At 44.7% G+C, this 17,636-nt stretch overlaps 1 protein-coding gene across 4 annotated transcripts in view; it reads left to right on the top strand.

Moving 5' to 3' along the window:
- Window positions 1-17,636, top strand: part of LOC139226378 (coronin-6-like) — a 284,392-nt gene that overhangs the window by 181,996 nt on the left and 84,760 nt on the right. The gene's annotated exons all lie outside the window — the stretch shown is intronic.

The raw sequence follows: 17,636 nt of genomic DNA, 5'->3' as shown, positions 1-17,636 counted from the left end.
GAACTAATAGGGGGGAGGGGGAAGGAGGGAATGGACAAATAGGGGGGAGGGGGAATGGACTAATGGGGGGAGGGGGAAGGGGGAATGGACTAGTAGGGGGAGGGGGAAGGGGGGAATGAACCAATGGGGGGAGGAGGAAGGAGGGAATGGACTAATAGGGGGGAGGGGGAAGGGGGGAATGGACTAATGGGGGGAGGGGAAGGGGGAATGGACTAGTAGGGGGGAGGGGGGAGGGGGGAATGAACTAATGGGGGAGGGGGAATGGACTAATAGGGGGAGGGGAAGGGGGAATGGATTAATAGGGGGGAGGGGGAAGGGGGGAATGGACTAGTATGGGGGAGGGGGAGGGGGGATGAACTAATAGGGGGGAGGGGGAAGGAGGGAATGGACTAGTTGGGGGAGGGGGAAGGGGGAATGAACTAGTAGGGGGAGGGGAAAGGGGGGGAATGAACTAATAGGGGGAGGGGGAAGGGGGAATGAACTAGTAGGGGGAGGGGAAAGGGGGGAATGAACTAATAGGGGGGAGGGGGGAATGGACTAATAGGGGGAGGAGGAAGGAGGGAATGGACTAATAGAGGGGAGGGGGGAGGGGGGAATGAACTAATGGGGGAGGGGGAATGGACTAATAGGGGGAGGGGAAGGGGGAATGGATTAATAGGGGGGAGGGGGAAGGGGGGAATGGACTAGTATGGGGGAGGGGGAGGGGGGATGAACTAATAGGGGGGAGGGGGAAGGAGGGAATGGACTAGTTGGGGGAGGGGGAAGGGGGAATGAACTAATGGGGGGAGGGGGAAGGAGGGAATGGACTAGTAGGGGGAGGGGGAAGGGGGAATGAACTAAGGGGGAGGGGGAAGAGGGAATGAACTAATAGGGGGAGGGGGAAGGAGGGAATGGACTAATAGGGGGAGGGGGAAGGGGGAATGAACTAGTATGGGGAGGGGGAATGAGGGAATGAACTAATAGGGGGAGGGGGATGGGGGGAATGAACTAGTAGGGGGGAGGGGGAAGGGGGAATGAACTAATAGGGGGAGGGGGAAGGGGGGAATGAACTAGTAGGGGAGGGGGAAGGGGGAATGAACTAATAGAGGGGAGGGGAAAGGGGGAATGAACTAGTAGGGGAGGGGGAAAGGGGGAATGAACTCGTAAGTGGGAGGGAATGGACTAGTGGGGGAAAGGGAATGAACTAATAGGGGGAAGGGGGGAGGGGGAATGAACTAATAGGGGGAGGGGGAAGGGGGGAATGAACTAGTAGGGGGGAGGGGGGAGGGGGAATGAACTAATAGAGGGGAGGGGAAGGGGGAAATGAACTAATAGGGGGAGGGGGAAGGGGGGAATGAACTAGTAGGGGGGAGGGGGAATGAACTAATAGGGGGGAGGGGGAAGGGGGGAATGAACTAGTAGGGGGGAGGGGGGAGGGGGAATGAACTAATAGGGGGAGGGGGAAGGGGGGAATGAACTAGTAGGGGGGAGGGGAAAGGGGGAATGAACTAATAGGGGGGAGGGGGAAGGGGGGAATGAACTAGTAGGGGGGAGGGGGGAGGGGGAAGGGGGAATGAACTAATAGGGGGAGGGGGAAGGGGGGAATGAACTAGTAGGGGGGAGGGGAAAGGGGGAATGAACTAATAGGGGGGAGGGGGAAGGGGGGAATGAACTAATAGAGGGGAGGGGAAGGGGGAAATGAACTAATAGGGGGAGGGGGAAGGGGGGAATGGACTAGTAGGGGGGAGGGGGGAGGGGGAATGAACTAATAGGGGGAAGGGGAAGGGGAGAATGAACTAATAGGGGGAGGGGAAGGGGGAAATGAACTAATAGGGGGAAGGGGGAAGGGGGGAATGAACTAATAGGGGGAGGGGGAAGGGGGAAATGAACTAATAGGGGGAGGGGGAAGGGGGAATGAACTAGTATGGGGGAGGGGGAATGAACTAGTATGGGGGAGGTGGAAGGGGGGAATGGACTAGTAGGGGGGGGGAAGGGGGAAGGGGGAATGAACTAATAGAAACAACTGGATAAACCAGGGCCTTGAAAAATGATGTCTCTTAGGGGAAGTTATGAAGGAAACTTAGTGGAATTGGGAAAGTGACCCCAGAGCAATACTTTCAGACATGTCAAGGCAGCGGGATGTGAGAGCACAAGTTCGAAGCAAGTTTAGAACAGACACCAGGAAGAGTTGGAACGTGTTGCCAGAAAGATTGGTTGAGGCCAGGACACTACTTATTTAAGAAACTGCTAAACACTGCAATAAGAAAATGGGTCAGTGTTCTGGAAGGAATATCAAGTGGATTGAGTTGACTTCACCCATACCTTGTGATGAGTAGCAGGATGAACATACTCACTTCTACACTCCATCATATAATAGGAAATGGTGTGTAACAATGATATTTGAGTTATCTGTTCCCAGTATATTTTCTGCCTTGCATAGATGCTAGTTAAATTCTACACACACACTGCCAATTAATATTTAGCAAAACTAAAAATTATTACTTGTAAGGTTTAATAATGTTTATTATGAGGAATGTAAAATGTATCTGGAGAGTAATATATTAAGGCTTGAGATAAAGTTTGTAAGGTGTTTCAGCTTCTAATGTGTTACTGCCTTATAACCTTTTCTTGTGTATTTATTATTCTATATATGTTTGTTTTATAAATCCTGAGTGTTATATCTGAGTTATGAGCGGCACACTTCGAGCTGGAGTGCATTCATTTTATTAAGCTTCACAGTGACTTCCAGTCTATATTGAATGGAGCTGTGGAAGATTTAGTTCATAGATTGTCTAGAGACTCATTTATTTGTTTGCATATGCTTACCATAAAAATCCAGCCACACGGCAATTCCCTAGAGTGCTCCTAACTGTGTGCCATGAAGATTGATGCATCTCCCGTGTAAATTCAGAGGTGTTAAAATAAAAATCCTTTCATTTATGCACAGTCCCTTCAGTAGAGGTGACCCCTTCATCATTGTTTATCGAAAGGCAATGTTAAAGCAAGTCAAGGATATTCTTTGCTGGAAGGTGGTAGCTAGAGAAAATGAAATGGCTTCACTTGTGTTTTGTACATATTGAAATCATTCTGTGATCTGCAGCCCTTGAAGAATTTCAGTTATCACACCTGAATGAATAATCTATTTAATCTGTTGACTTCTCCCTTTTAAAAAAATTAGCAGTTTTTTTAAGTGTCGCTTTTTAGTGGCAATTGTCACACCAAAGTGTTAGTCTTGGCTCAGTGGGTAATATACTCGTCTATGAGTCAGAAGGTTGTGGCATCAAGTCCGACTCCAGAGACCTGAGCACAAAAGTCCAGGCTGACACGCCAATGCAGTACTGTTGGAGGTGCTATCTTTTGGCTGAGATGTTAAATCAAGTCTGCCTCTCAAGTGGATGTAAAAAATCTCTCAACACCATTTTGACCACCGGTGTCATGGTCAATATTTATCCCTCAATCAACATCACTGAAACAGATTATCTGGTCATTATCACATTGCTGTTTGTGGGACCTTGCTGTGCCCAAATTGGCTGCAATGTTTCCCTACATTACAGTAGTGCCGATACTTCAATGGTTCTTCTTTGGCTGTAAAGGACTTTTGGCTGCCCTGAGGTCTTGAAAGGCACTATATAAATTTGTCTTGTTTTCTCTCTCTTACAATCTTATTCTCAGTGTAGCAATAAGGGATCAGAGTAAAGGCAAAAAGTCTGTTTCGGAAAATACCTCAAATTTGGTTCTTGAGAATAATCTGCATACGAGGCTGGCCAGGAGAGCATCCAACTTGCCTTCCCGGCCATGTTAACTGACATTGTAAACGGTTCCCCTCTCACATGCGATGTCCCACTCTCTTTCAAAATCATCAACCCCCTTCCAGAAAAAAAACACCCTAGATCCCTCTGTCCTTGAAAACTAATGCTTCATCTCTAACCTCCCTTTCATGTCCAAAGTCATTTTCTTGGGTCTGAAGGTAATATGGATAAGGCTTTCAGTGTAGATGGGCCGAGGTAAAGGGTGGTGGCGACTGATGTTATGGAGGTGGAAGTAGGCGATCTTTGTGATGTAGACGATATGGGGTTGGATGCTCAGCTCCGAGTTGAATATGATGCCAAGGTTGCAAGAGTCTTGTTCAGTCTGAAACAATGGCCAGGGTGAGGGATGGTGTCAGTGAGGAAGGTACGGAGTTTGTGATGGGGGCCCTCGCTCTTCCCAATGTTTAACTGGAAGAAATTGCAACTCATCCAGGACTGGATATCTGAGAACATGGAGGCAGTGAATGAGATGAGAGAGGTGGTGGAGAGGTAGAATTGGGTGTCATCCGTGAACATGTGGAAGCTCAACTCATGTCTGCAGGTGATGCTGCCATGGGGCAGCATGTAAATGAGGAAGGAGGGGGGGAGCAAGAATAGATCCTTGAGGCATTTGGAGGTATTGATTATGGGGGCAGGAAAAGAAGATACTCTGGTTAGAATGAGAAAGGGTGGAACCAAATGGAGGTAGTCTAATTGAACTGGAGTAGTGTGGCTGTGGCTGTGGACTGTACTTTAGGGTTGTGAATCTTTGGAATTCTCTTTCCCAGAAGGCTGTGGATGCTGAGTCTTTGAGTATATTCAAGGCTGAGATCGATAGATTTTTGGACATTCATGCAATCAAGGGATATGGGGATCGGGTGGGAAAGTGTTGCGGTCGATGATCAGCCATGATCTTTTTGAATGGCGGAGCAGGCTCGAGGGGCCGAATGGTCTACTCCAGCTCCTATTTCTTATGTTCTTATCAAAGGTTGCAGAGAGGGCAAGGAGGGATAATGTACCATAGTCATCATTACAGCCAGAGAATGTCATTGATGCCCTTGGTTAGTGCAGTTTCGGCAGATGTAGAACTTGATCAGAGTTCAAATAGAGTTTTGGGAGAGATGGGCATGGATTTGAGAGGGCATAACGTATTCAAGGACTTTGGACATGAAAGGGAGGTTAGAGATGAACCATTAGTTTTCAAGGACAGAGGGATCTAGGGTGATTTTTTTCTGGAAGTGGGTTGATGATTGCTGTTTTGAAAGGGAGTGGGACATTGCACGAGAGAAGGGAACTGTTTACAATGTCAGTCAACATGGCCGGGAAGGGAAGTTGGATGGTCAGTGGTTTAGTCAGAACAGGGTCAAGTTGTTGCAATGATGATATTGAGGGTATGGGGTAAATGAGAGAGAAACTAGAGAGATTTGGCAGGGGGGAGGTGGTGGGGGGGGGTGGGGGGGTGCGGGGGCGGGAGGATTGGCTTGGTGGTCAAAGGAGAAAGGAGGGAATCAAAAGCAGTTGAATGGATGGTCTTAATTTTGATGTAAAAATCTATGAGCTCCTCATACTTGCTAGAGATTAGGTTGGGGGTTGTAGGGAGTGGGTTGGGAGGCTTTATGGAAAAAGTTGGTAATAGAGAAAAGAAGCCAGGGGCTAGTTTTGCTTTTCCGGCTGAACTTCGAATAGTGGGCGATTTTGGCAGAGCCAGTTGAAGTCAGACAGAGCTTGATTTGGTCCACCCAAATCTGGTGTTAAGCCAGTTATGAGCCAGATACACTCAAGTCTGTGTCCCTTAGCCTTGAAGGAGTTTAAATGTGGGCTGTACCGAGAGGGTGGGAGAGAGTGAAGTTGCCAACCCAGTGAGGACAAGGACATCGAAGGTGGCGGTGAGTGAGCAGTTGAGCAAATTGTTGGCTGCAGAGATATCCTAGCAAACGGAGGGACAAAAGCTAGGAAGTTGGGAGTTGCAAGCGACTTAGGGAAAAAAGAATTCCAGGGGCAGACACCAAAGGAAGTAGGGTTGGAAGAGAGTATAGAGATCTTGAAGGTGGGGGATAGAAGGAAGTGGTCAGAGATGGCCTTGTCAGTAATTAAGTCCACAGGAAGAGAGATGCCACAGGAGAAGGTGAGGTCAAGAGATTGGTTGCGAATATGGGTCCGATAATTTATATGGGAGAGTTTTAGAGAGGATGGGGGCAGTGAATTCAAAGGAGAGCTAAAATGGAGATTGAAATAATGAAGGGCGAAGAGGTGCTCGGTGCAGAGGTTGGGGGAGGATAGGGTGGGAGGATATCATTGGGTGGCTTTCGGGGGACGGTCGACAACCGGGAATTTAAAGGAGAAGCATGATGGTTTCATGCTGGTTTCTTCTTGGTTGTCAATCTGAAAAGTGATGCATATAGAAAGGCTCTGCAAACCATAATGGTATGAATGAACAATTAATGTGTTTTTGGTGACATTGGTTGAAGGACAAATATTTACCAAGAGACCTCATCGCTCTTCAAAAATAAAAATGTTTTGGGATCTTTTTAGTCCAACTTTTGGGTTTCTCAGTTTCATGTTTGATCCAAAAGGGTAATGCAGCACTCCTGGCACTGAAGTGTTGGCGTAGACTTTATGCAGCATTAATGGAGCACTAGGGCATAAACCCAAAATCTTTTGACTCAGAGGCAAGAAATGTCATTTAGATTCAGTTGCGTGCGAATGAAAATCAAGCTGGTCGAAACATTTTCCATCTGTGGTGTATTTGATTTCTGTTAGGATGACACAGCAGAACTCGCCATACAGAACTGTAACTTCCTTCTAGACAAAGAGTTTGTGTGACCTCTTGCACTTGCAGTGATTACTTTGGCATGAAGTGCCACAAACTTTGGTAGGGTTGCTTGAACACAGTCCTTTCAATAAAGCTGTGTCCTGCCATCAAATAGACCACGATCTTTCAGTTAAATCAGGTTCCAGTATTGAGTACATATTTACACCCAGTTGTGACTGGAGTATTGGTTTGCTCAAACCAAGGTATATGTTATTTTAATAGGTTTCTCGGAAATATGTTGAGCCTCAAATTTACATGAGCTGACAAATTCATTTTATATTTTAACAAGCGGTTTGTGGTCTGGCCAAACTGTGTGTTTACTTTCATTACTTCATGACTCAGTCCCATCTGATGTTTGTTTATCTTCCAAATGCATTTCTGCCCCAGTTGCTTGGTTGATAGTTCGACCAAATCACACATCAATGCCTTTAAAAGCTGTCTCCGTTTTCTAGTTTTCTAAGTCCACCATTTTGAATGCTATGTCACGCACAACTAATCATCAGTGGTGGGCAAACATCACTCCCTCCTATCCCCCGAAGCATACTAACCTAATTTGCTAAATAAAGGCTATCTCACTATCGGAGCTGGTAAACTGGATTCCAAATATTGTACTAAACTTAACCTCTTGTGATCTCAAATTGTAGGGTGCAGGTCATAAACAAAAGAGGAAACAAATTGGCCTGGATTTTGCGGTCAGCAGTGAAGGAACGGTGCCATTCACTAAGCTGTCCACGGAGTTTCCGTCGGCTTTTGAATGCAGACTTCCTGTCATTGGGCATCTGATCTAGTGTGGCACCCTTTACAGGGGATCAGTGGCATGTGTGAGCAGGTGCAGCAACAACGAGGCTCTTTAACCAATCAGATTTGAAGAATCCTCACTGAGACATGCAGAGTCTAAATCAGGAAGTATAAACTAGATTTAAATCATGTACAGAAAGCGAAATAAAGATTGGGAAAGAAAGATGCAATTAAGAGCGAGTGATAAAAGAGACAAAAAAAGTTTAAAAAAAATTATTTTCAATTTTTAACATTTTCAACACTAACTCACTTCTGAAGGAATGAGACTTCACACTTGTAAAATTAAATTTTCAGTGTCACGGCATTAAAAGTTCACTTACACCTGAATGCACCAGCCCTAACTTTTCCTGCCGTGTTTAGTGGGTAAGTACAGCAACTTCATGTCCTTGCTCTGATTTCAATGCAATGTCTATTGGCGAGCTACTGTTCTAGCGCAGCCTGTGAAGGAGCGGGGTACCCCTGACAGCAATTTTCAGATTTCTGCGTTTAACTGCGCATGTGCGGACTCTGGAAATTGCGGTTTGATTTACTCCATAATAATGGTGAGCACTGATCGCCTTACCATTATTCTAAACGCTAAAATACGGGCCAAAATGTAAAATTAGAATTTTTACATCTGGGGCCTATAAAGGGGGTGACTCCTTATCTGTGTCTTTTGAAAAGAAAATCAGTTAAAAAAAATGAGTGTCTTCTTCTTTTGTATGATGGTAGCAAAGCAAATCAAATGTCAATATCTAAGTCAGATATCTAGGCCAAAGCTTCCGGTGTAACCGCATGTATATCTTGTAGGCTATCTGTGAATTTACTCTGAGGGCAGTGTAAAATTAGTACAAATGCATAGATGGGGGAAATGTTGTCTAATTTCTATTCATCCTTTTAAATTTCTTTGTTCAAATGGTGAGTGTTGATGACATCCATAGCGTACTGGTGAGGATGCGTTAACGTGAGGAAGCTGAATTCCTACAAATGAAGTGAGCGAGTTTGCTGAAGTTCTGTATCATAGAATCATAGAAGTTTACAGCATGGAAGGAGGGCATTTCAGCCCATCGTGCCGTGCCGGCCAATAAGAGGCTATCCAACCTAATCCCACTTTCCAGCTCTAGGTCTGTAACCCTGCAGGTTGTGGCACTTCAAGTGCACATCCAAGTACTTTTTAAATGTGGTGAGGATTTCTGCCTCCACCACCCTTTCAGGCAGTGAGTTCCAGACCCCCACCACCCTCTGCAAGAAGAAATTTGCCCTCAAAACCCCTCCAAACCTTCTACCAATTACTTTAAATTTATGCCCTCTGGTTGCCGACCCCTCTGCTAAGGGAAATAGGCCCTTTCTATCTACTATATCTAGGCTCCTCATAAATTTATACACCTCAATGAAATCTCCCCTCAGCCTCCTCTATTCCAAGGAAAACAAACCCAGCCTATCCAATCTGTCCTCATAGCTAAGATTCTCCATTCCCGGCAACATCCTCGTAAATCTCCTCTGTAGCCTCTCCAGTGCAATCACGTCCTTCCTGTAATGCAGTGACCAGACTATACGCAGTACTCCAGCTGTGGCCTAACCAGTCTTTTATACAGTTCAAGCATAACCCACCTGCTCTTATATTCTATGCCTCAGCTAATAAAGGCCAACATTCCGTACGCCTTCTTAACCACCTTATCCACCTGGCCTGCTACCTTCAGGGACATGCACTCCCAGATCCCTTTGTTCCTCTACACTTTTCAATGTTCTACCATAATGATATGTCAAAAATTATTTTCGTTCTCTAATGGTGCATTCACACTACACATTTAGCCTCCGTGGGAAGCACTTGAGGAATCTAAATCACATGTCTCCTTTGGGGAGTCTTGCTTTGCCCTGGAGTCAGTTTGGGCCTTAATTCCAGATTCTGTCTGTATTTACTATAACTGATACATTATTTATAAGTCGTTTTGTTTCACACCATCGCTACGGTTATAGTGTGATTACACTGACATGTTCAATTCAGTGCCTACTTAAAGCCAGTTCCTCAGTGGTGCATGGCAGTGTTAGCTGTGGCTCAGTGGGTAGCATGCTCACTTCTGAGTCAGAAGGTTGTGGGTTCAAGTCCCACTCCAGGAACTTGAGCACAAAAATCTAGGCAGACACTCTAATGCAGTGCTGAGGGAGTGTTGCACTGTTGGAGGTGCTGTCTTTCAGATGAGACATTAAACCAAGGCCCCGTCTGCTCTCGTGGGTGGTGTAATAGATCCCGTGACACTATTTCAAAGAAGAGCTGGGGAGTTATCCCTGGTGTCCTGGGCAATATTTATCCCTCAATCGACATAACAAAAAAACAGATTATCTGGTTATTATCACATTGCTGCTATGTTTCCCACATTACAACACTGACTACACTTCAAAAGTACTTAATTGACTGTAAAGTGCTTTGAGATGTCCAGTAGTTGTGAAAGGCGCTATATAAATCATCAATGTATGTACTTTTAGGACCACTAGCCACTAGATGGCATCACTGTTGGAGGCCATTGGGCTTATACGTACATGTGTGCAGCCCAAGTATAAAAGGCCAGCCATTTTGTATATTAGTCACTTTGGGCCTTAATAAAGCAGAGCCAAGGTCGTACCTCTTGGAGTTAAACAGTACTCAGTCTAACAGTTATTGCATACACAACATAAATGCAAGTCTTTCTTTCTTTATGTACTCAGTCAAAACTATTAAAAATTCATTAAGACAAGAAGAAACAAACCATTTTAAGATTGAACAAACTTTTTTTTTCTAATCATAAAAGAATACTCTGTTTAAGCAGGAGTAGCCATAATTGCCATGAGAAAGCAATAAAAGCAATTCCGTTTCCAAGATCGAGTTTTTTATGATCCTTTTTAACCGAGTGTATGCAGTGCAACATTGATAAAGACTCTTTCATTTGAGGATCACAGTCTTCAGTTTGATTTATTTTATCTAATTGTTTCTTTGCTATCTCCTTCTCTCCTGCTGTGTGCACCCTCAGAGGACGGACCACAGATATCAAGGCTTCCACCACTGCCACTCAGTGCTCAGTTAGTAGACAGACTGAGGTACAAATGCAAACCCTGGTCATTTTCCATCTCTCCTTGCAGCTGGGCACTTGCGTCCAGTTTGAGCTGCAGCTGATGATGACACAGACGTCAACACTTTGGTTTTGGGAGGGTGGGCGAACAAGCTTGAGTTCAATGACTTGTTGGGCCTAATGCCACCTTCCCCACCCCACCAGGATGACCGTGCATTTAAGTAAATGGGAAGCATTTTTGCTGTTACATTTTTATTTGGAATCTTAAATGTTTACTGTGGTTTTTTAAAAATTCATTCACAGGATGTGGGCATCACTAGCAAGGCCGGCATTTATTGCCCATCCCTAATTGCCCTTGAGTAGGTGGTGGTGAGCCACTGCCTTGAACCATTGCAGTCCTTGTGGTGAAGGTTCTCCCACAGTGACTTTGTCGTCATGCTTTGCTACAACTGAGAGTGGTTTGTAAGGCCATTTCAGAGTCAGCTGCATTGTTGTGGGTCTAGAGTCGCATATAGGCCAGACCAGGTAAGAAAGGCAGATTTTCTTCTCTAAAGGACATTAGTGAACATTGGGTTTTTCAATTTATATTCCCCAGCTGCCAATGTGGGATTTGAACTCATGTCTCATGTATTATCAGTTCAGGCTTCTAGATTATTAGGTCCAGTAACTTAACCACTATGCTACCATTCCCTTTAAGTTGACATTGACGGGTCCAGACTCCAGAATCTTTCTTAATTGGTTTGAATGTCAGTGCTGGTGCCATCATAGCAGCAGCACTTAGCAACTGATTTAAACGTAGATTTGTGCGCGTTTTATTTGAACTTGCTTTATTAAAGGCCCATCTCCCAACAAAGGTTTGTGCAATGCTTTGTTCTGGGAGTTGATCCAGAGATTTTATATAGCAAATTCCAGACAAAAGTATTTAAGACATGCCAGGAGCCACCTTTCAAATCGGATTGCCCTGAGCCTCACTACTGCTATCAACAAACTAACCCTAATATAATGGAGAGTCCCAAATAATCATTGGAGATGAAAACAAGTGCTATACCTTCCTTACGTATGGCACATGTAGGCAGGTGCAGTAGTTACATGGGCATGGCTATATTCCATATTGCTTGGTCTCAGATTTTTATGAATTTTCAAAAGTAGCATTTCTGGATTTTAAAATTATACCAAAACAAGTTTATGGTATTTTGCTAAAATTGATAGACTTGCCAATGAATCCAATTTTCATACATCAAGATTATTATTGATTTCTGAGATTTTGTCCTCTCTGCTTTTTCAGTTGTACACAGGATTGGTGCCTCGCATGTTCTGTGAGGCACCCTCTTTCCTCTCTGATACAGCATTTAAAAAAGTGAGTGTTTGTACAACTATAGATGTTACACTTCTTCACACTAAAGAAAGAAAGACTTGCATTTATATCGCGCCTTTCACGACCACCGGATGTCTCAAAGCGCTTTGCAGCCGATAATGTACTTTTGGAGTATAGTCACTGTTGTAATGAAGGTACCAAGGGGAGTAGAGACCTGGAACTCTTTTACCGCAAAAGGTTGTGGATGCTTGGCCAGTTGAAGCTTTTGAGACTGAGATTGACAGATTTTTGTTAGATATCAAGGGATATGGAGCCAAGGCGGGTAAATGAGTCTGAGATACAGATCTGCCATGAATTATTTGCATGGTGCAGCAATTTTGAGGGGCTGAATGGCCAACTCCTGTTCCGATATGCAAATAGCTGTGCAAAGCAAATAATGCTTTGGGGCATAACGCTGTATTAAAAGAGAAAAAGAAAGAAAGGCTCGAGTTAAATGGTGCCTTTCACATTCTTGGGATGTCCCAGAGTATTTTGTAGCCAATTAATTACTTTTGAAGTGTAGTCACTCTTGTTTTGAAGACAAATGTGGTAGCCAGTTTGCACACAGCAAGATTCGATAAGCAGCAAATGAATGAATGTTAATTTGTTTTTGGTGGTGTTGGTTGAAGGAGGAATGTTGGCCAGGATACTGGCCCCCCCCCCCCCCTTCCTATTTCAAATAGTGTCACAGCATGTTTCACATCCACTTGAACAGATAGGTACAGCCTTGGGTTAGCATCTTATCTTATCACTGGAGTGTCAGTCTGGATTGTGTGCTCATGCTCCGGAGTGGGACTTGACTTAACCACAATCTATTGACTCAGGCGAGAGTGCTGTCTCTGTGCTACGCTGGCAAGGTGCTATATCAGTGAAAGCTATCGTTGTAAATGAAAATGACTGTTTTTGCTATTGCATTTTTTGCTGGTGACCATTGCAAATACTCCAGGCTATTGAGTTTTTTCTTTTGATTTTTATTTGGTCTAGATTTTTGTCAAATTAAAGAGTGACGTAAAAACGCATTTATTTTGGTCATGAAACTGTGTGCGTGTCGGTCCATGTACAGGCCTAACGACATGTGTGATGCTCCCCCCTCCCCCCGGGTTAGTAAATACATTGTGTGGTGCGATGTGGTATTCACTTTCTAACCGCACAGTTGAGCACATGTGAAGCCCTCACGTGCAGTTGCAGTTTTCCGAGTCTTTTGAAAAACGGTAAACCTCCAAAACAACGGCACGAGTATGAGTTTGGCTGAACCTCGTCAATTGGACATGAGCAATACAGAACCTCCCGATTTCAATTAATTCCTCCTTAAAAACGCAGGCATCGCATATGCAAACGGGCAGTTTAATTTGCTATTTAAGGCTTTATTAGATATTTTTCATGGATTGAAGAAAATGTGATAGAAAGGAGGCTGGAATGTTATGGTGAACAGGTCAGATTGCCGAGCTTAGCAAATCCTCTTCATCTTAATCCACAAGTGGCTGAAAATGGCCACCATTTATGTTGGTGACTGAGGACTGTTAATTTGGGGTATTGTTCAACTCTATTGAACCATCACTGACACCAAGCATTCAGGAGTTTGGATTTATCTTTACCTTGGTCCTTTCACACTTGATTCGATTCATCATCATCATCACCATTATCATAGGCGGTCCCTCAAACGAGGATGACTTGCGCTGATTCAATTCACTGGGCTAATGGAAACAGTCCTTTTTAGGGCTGAGTGCTATGATGTGGTCACTTTTATTATGTATAGAAGAACTCCACGAGGCTGAGTACTGTGAGCTAAACTTAGTGTGACCTTAGTCTTCTTTATAACAACTCCAGAATGCCTAAACAACATGGCAGCCAACCTTTTATACTGGCCCTGCACATGTGTGCAGGTGACCATTGGGACTCCAACAGTCGCGCCCTCTGGTGGCAAGTATTACATAGTTGCATACATAACAACTTTGATCTCTTCTTCAGGGTTTTTGGGTGTACAGGCAACTCTCGATTATCCAGCTCCCCCGGGGATTGGGCTATGCCGGGTAAACGATTTCTCCGTTAGAGCGATTGACATTATAAAGTTAAATCCCAAAGCCTTCCCAGGCCGAAAGGACTCCGAACGCACCGGCCCGATGCCTTTCCAGGCCCAAATTTTAAATCCCGTTACAATGGTTTCCCGTTGGATCCGTGTGCGGATAATCGAGATTTTATTGGCATTTACTTGGGCAAGAGTGTCGCATCTCATTTACTTTCAGTGCGACTCATTGACTCCCAAAGAAGAAAAATAATAAGTGCCTTGTTGCAATAAATAGGCACGCACATAGTAATTTTGGTGGTGATTTCAATCTTTATTTCTCCCTAAAATCTCATGCAGACAATAGCCCGATCTTGGTACATGTGTGATGGGCAGGCACATTTAGGCAAATCACTTTTAAAAAGAAAATGTTGCTCTTTTGGACCGAGTAACGGTCAAATTGATTGAAGAGGCCACTTCAAGAGATTTTCTCCTTTCAAAGGGGCAAACTGAATTGAACCTCTGCACTCATCCTTAACTGGGTTTGGTGGCAGTATTGGCTAATTGCACCCTGCAGTCCAATTTCCATGGCTTACCATTCAGTTGCGGTGTGTGTCTCAGTAACATCATCTCACTACCAGTACAGTATATGTTTCTGCTTACAAACTCCAGGATGATGTTGGTGCCTCTTTAAAGGAAGCCATTAATTCACAGATGTGCTTTTTCTATTTCCTGAGTCTGCAGAGCTGCAAACCATTAGTTTGTGCCCATTCTTCCTTTTAATCCTTTATTAAAAAATGTCACAATCTGAACAAATGTAATTTGGAACTTGCTGGATTTTGTGGCCTGGGAATTGGACTGCCTCTCAGCTCTCATCATCATAAGCAGTCCCTCGGAATCGAGGAAGACTTGCTTCCACTCTTAACATGAGTTCTTAGGTGGCGGTACACTCGAAACAACTTCTCACTGTTGCAGACTAACTGGGGTTGATTTTAACTCTGGGTGGGATCACTGCGTGCGAGAGGAGTGCGGGGGGCTGAGGTGGGAGGCACACGCAGAAGTCATGAAGGAAACGAGGCTCAGACGATTTTAATGGCCGTGCCGCATTTAAATTTTAAAAATCTGTCTGAGCCCGAAGCAGCCAGGCGAGAGCGGGAATTTGGGGCAGGATCCGGGCACCACTGGGAACCAAGGGAACGGTCTTCGGCCTGTCGTAAATACAGAGGGAGGGGGCTTGCCGAGCTGATGCCGGTCTGAGGAGGGAAAGGAAAGGTCGGCGATGGGGAAGCACAAGGGACCCTTGTGGGGCCCGGGGGAGCACTCCTGTCCCTCCTGCCCTACAAAGGATTCCACGTAACAGTAATATTTTTTTACTTGCCAGGGCCTTTTCTCCGCTTAGGGACAGGCCCTCCTTCCCGCATGCTTTTACTGTTGTTGCTACATCGAAACAATCCACTGGTCCCAGGAACAGGAAAATGTGCCCCATTGACTTTTGCTGGGCTATGGTTCCGTGGGCACCCACAATCCTCCACTACCTCGCCTAACCAGACATTTTGTATCCACGAGCCTCGAAAACGGTATCGTCGGGTTATTCAACTAGAAGGTATGATAGCAGACTGCGATCAGCTGGCACTCGCGTTTCCCCGTCGCTGACCTGACTGTGATCAGCTAACTGAGCACAGAGCAGGGATCAAAACTGGGACCGACTGATCTCTTACAACATCATCTTTCTTCTTAGGCAGTCCCTCGGAGTCGAGGGTGACTTGCTTCTACACTAACATGAGTTGTAAAGTGGCTGATGAGTCCGATGCGGGATCTATGGACTCTGCCACATGTGAGGCAGGTGGTGGTTCAAGGGACGGGTGGGTGGGGTGCTTGGTTTGTCGTACGTTCCTTCCGCTATTTGTACTTGAATTCGTGCTCCCGTCGAAGAGACTCGAAGTGTTTGGTGCCTTCCCGTAAATTGTAGTGCATCAGGCAGTGCCTTTCCTCACTGCCATTGATGTAAGGTGCTGTTTTTATGATATTGGTCACCTTCAAAGTGTTACGTTTAGAATAACTCCACAAGACTGTACATCTTCAGCTCAAACTGATGTGACCTTGGTCTATTTATTGTAACTCCAGAGTGAGGAGGCAGCCATGGTAGTCTGCCTTTTATACCTGCATGCCCAGGGTGTGCAGGTGACCCTTGCGTCTCCCACAGGTGTGCCCCCTGGTGGCAAGTCTTGCACATTGGTAGTGCTTTCATACATAACACAGAGATCAGGCGTTTACACCAAAACAACTGATGGTTTGCGTTAAATAAAACATTGTCAAATTGTTTGTAAAAAGACAGTTTCCAGAATGTGACCTGAAGCCAACAATAATAAGTGCTTTCTTTTCGTCACTCCAATTCAGCTGGGATTCTCTTTACATTTTTTTCAGGGCTTCAGAGAATTCAGTTTACCATTTGCTATGGCAACAGGAGTTTTTTTCTTGTAAAACAGCCATAATTACTGGAATGTTTTATGTCTGCTGATGGAGAAATGAATAGTAAAACCCTAAATGGTGCCATCAAATCCAAATTACTTAAATGGGTGTGTATTATTTGGCTAACTGTCATGAGCATTGGGAATTGGATATGGAACTGCAGTCCCATATGTGTTTGTCTTGACTTTGAGGTTTGATAATCAAGGCTAACAAGCAAACTCTGAAAGACAATCTATCTGGACTGCCAAGGAAGTCAGAGCCATACAACACCGTACTTCTAAGGACAGCAACTCAAGGGAACAAGAGACCAGGAGTTAATGCAGACGGAATCTGGAGTTCAAGTTATTTTATTTGGACCTCCTAAGAGGTTTGAAGAGAGTCTGAACTGTGTGATTTAAGGTGGACTGTGCTAGGGAGGGAGAAAATCAACTAAGATTCCTGCTCCTGACTTGTGTGATCCTAACCAGAAATGTGCAGGTCTGGTGTGCAGAGAGGGTCAGGCTTGAAGTGCCCAGCAAAACCTACTTCCTAAAAGTGGTTACTGCTGGGTTAAGGTAAAGCCACCTTTGTGAAAGGGCGGGGATCAAGAAAGGAAAGCGTGAGCAAAAAAAAGGGCTAACAAGACTTGGTCAATGAAGACCAGAGGTTGAATGTCAGGCAAGGCTGGAATTTAAGTTCATGACTTATTGCTCAAAGCTCCTGTTCTCTGTTCTTGGAGCTATTGCACCAGTAAATGTCATGACCCTTTCGTTAATGGTAGACAATGTTTATGTGTGAAACAGATAAAAGCCCATCAGGGGGGTTCTATATTTTCTTTAAAAGTGGTGAATTTGTAACCTACATCTAATTAATTTTCATGGAAAATAAAAGTCATGAAATGAGTTGCAACTTTCTCACTGTACAGCACTTAGACAGTAATATGTTTTGTGCGTTGCTAAGTCACTAGTACTGGAATATTTCAGAGGTGGTCTGCATTTCCCATCATCTTTGTGATTTTCTGTTTAATAGGATTGCATTTATACTTTGGCTACCCGTCTGAGACTGCTGGTACTTTGTCTGCTTCTTCCTGGCTTTGATACAAATTCTTCCAGTCAGGAGAGAGCTTGGTGCCCGCCATTACATTTTCCACGTTTGGAGAAAACACAAGCAAGCACTTGTAGTCCATTTCAGTATGCTCTTTGTAAATTTTAAAAAGCTCGGGTAATCTAATCTGTACACCATTTAGACTCAGTTTGAGTTGGATTGTGTGCGGTGTAAAACCCAAACAGTGAGACTGCCTCATCAGACTGCTTCAGTGATGCTAAAATGACAATATAAATGCACCCACAAAAGCCACTAGTTTTGGAATCCAGATGTTGAATGCTGTGAACAAACAGAAGTCCGGAGTGTGATGGAACAGGTGCCATTCGCC

The sequence above is a fragment of the Pristiophorus japonicus genome, chromosome 16 (assembly GCF_044704955.1).
Source record: "Pristiophorus japonicus isolate sPriJap1 chromosome 16, sPriJap1.hap1, whole genome shotgun sequence".
Taxonomy (NCBI): Eukaryota; Metazoa; Chordata; class Chondrichthyes; family Pristiophoridae; genus Pristiophorus; species Pristiophorus japonicus.
Note: the sequence above shows the minus strand (reverse complement) of the source record. Positions and strands in the feature narration are given on the sequence as shown.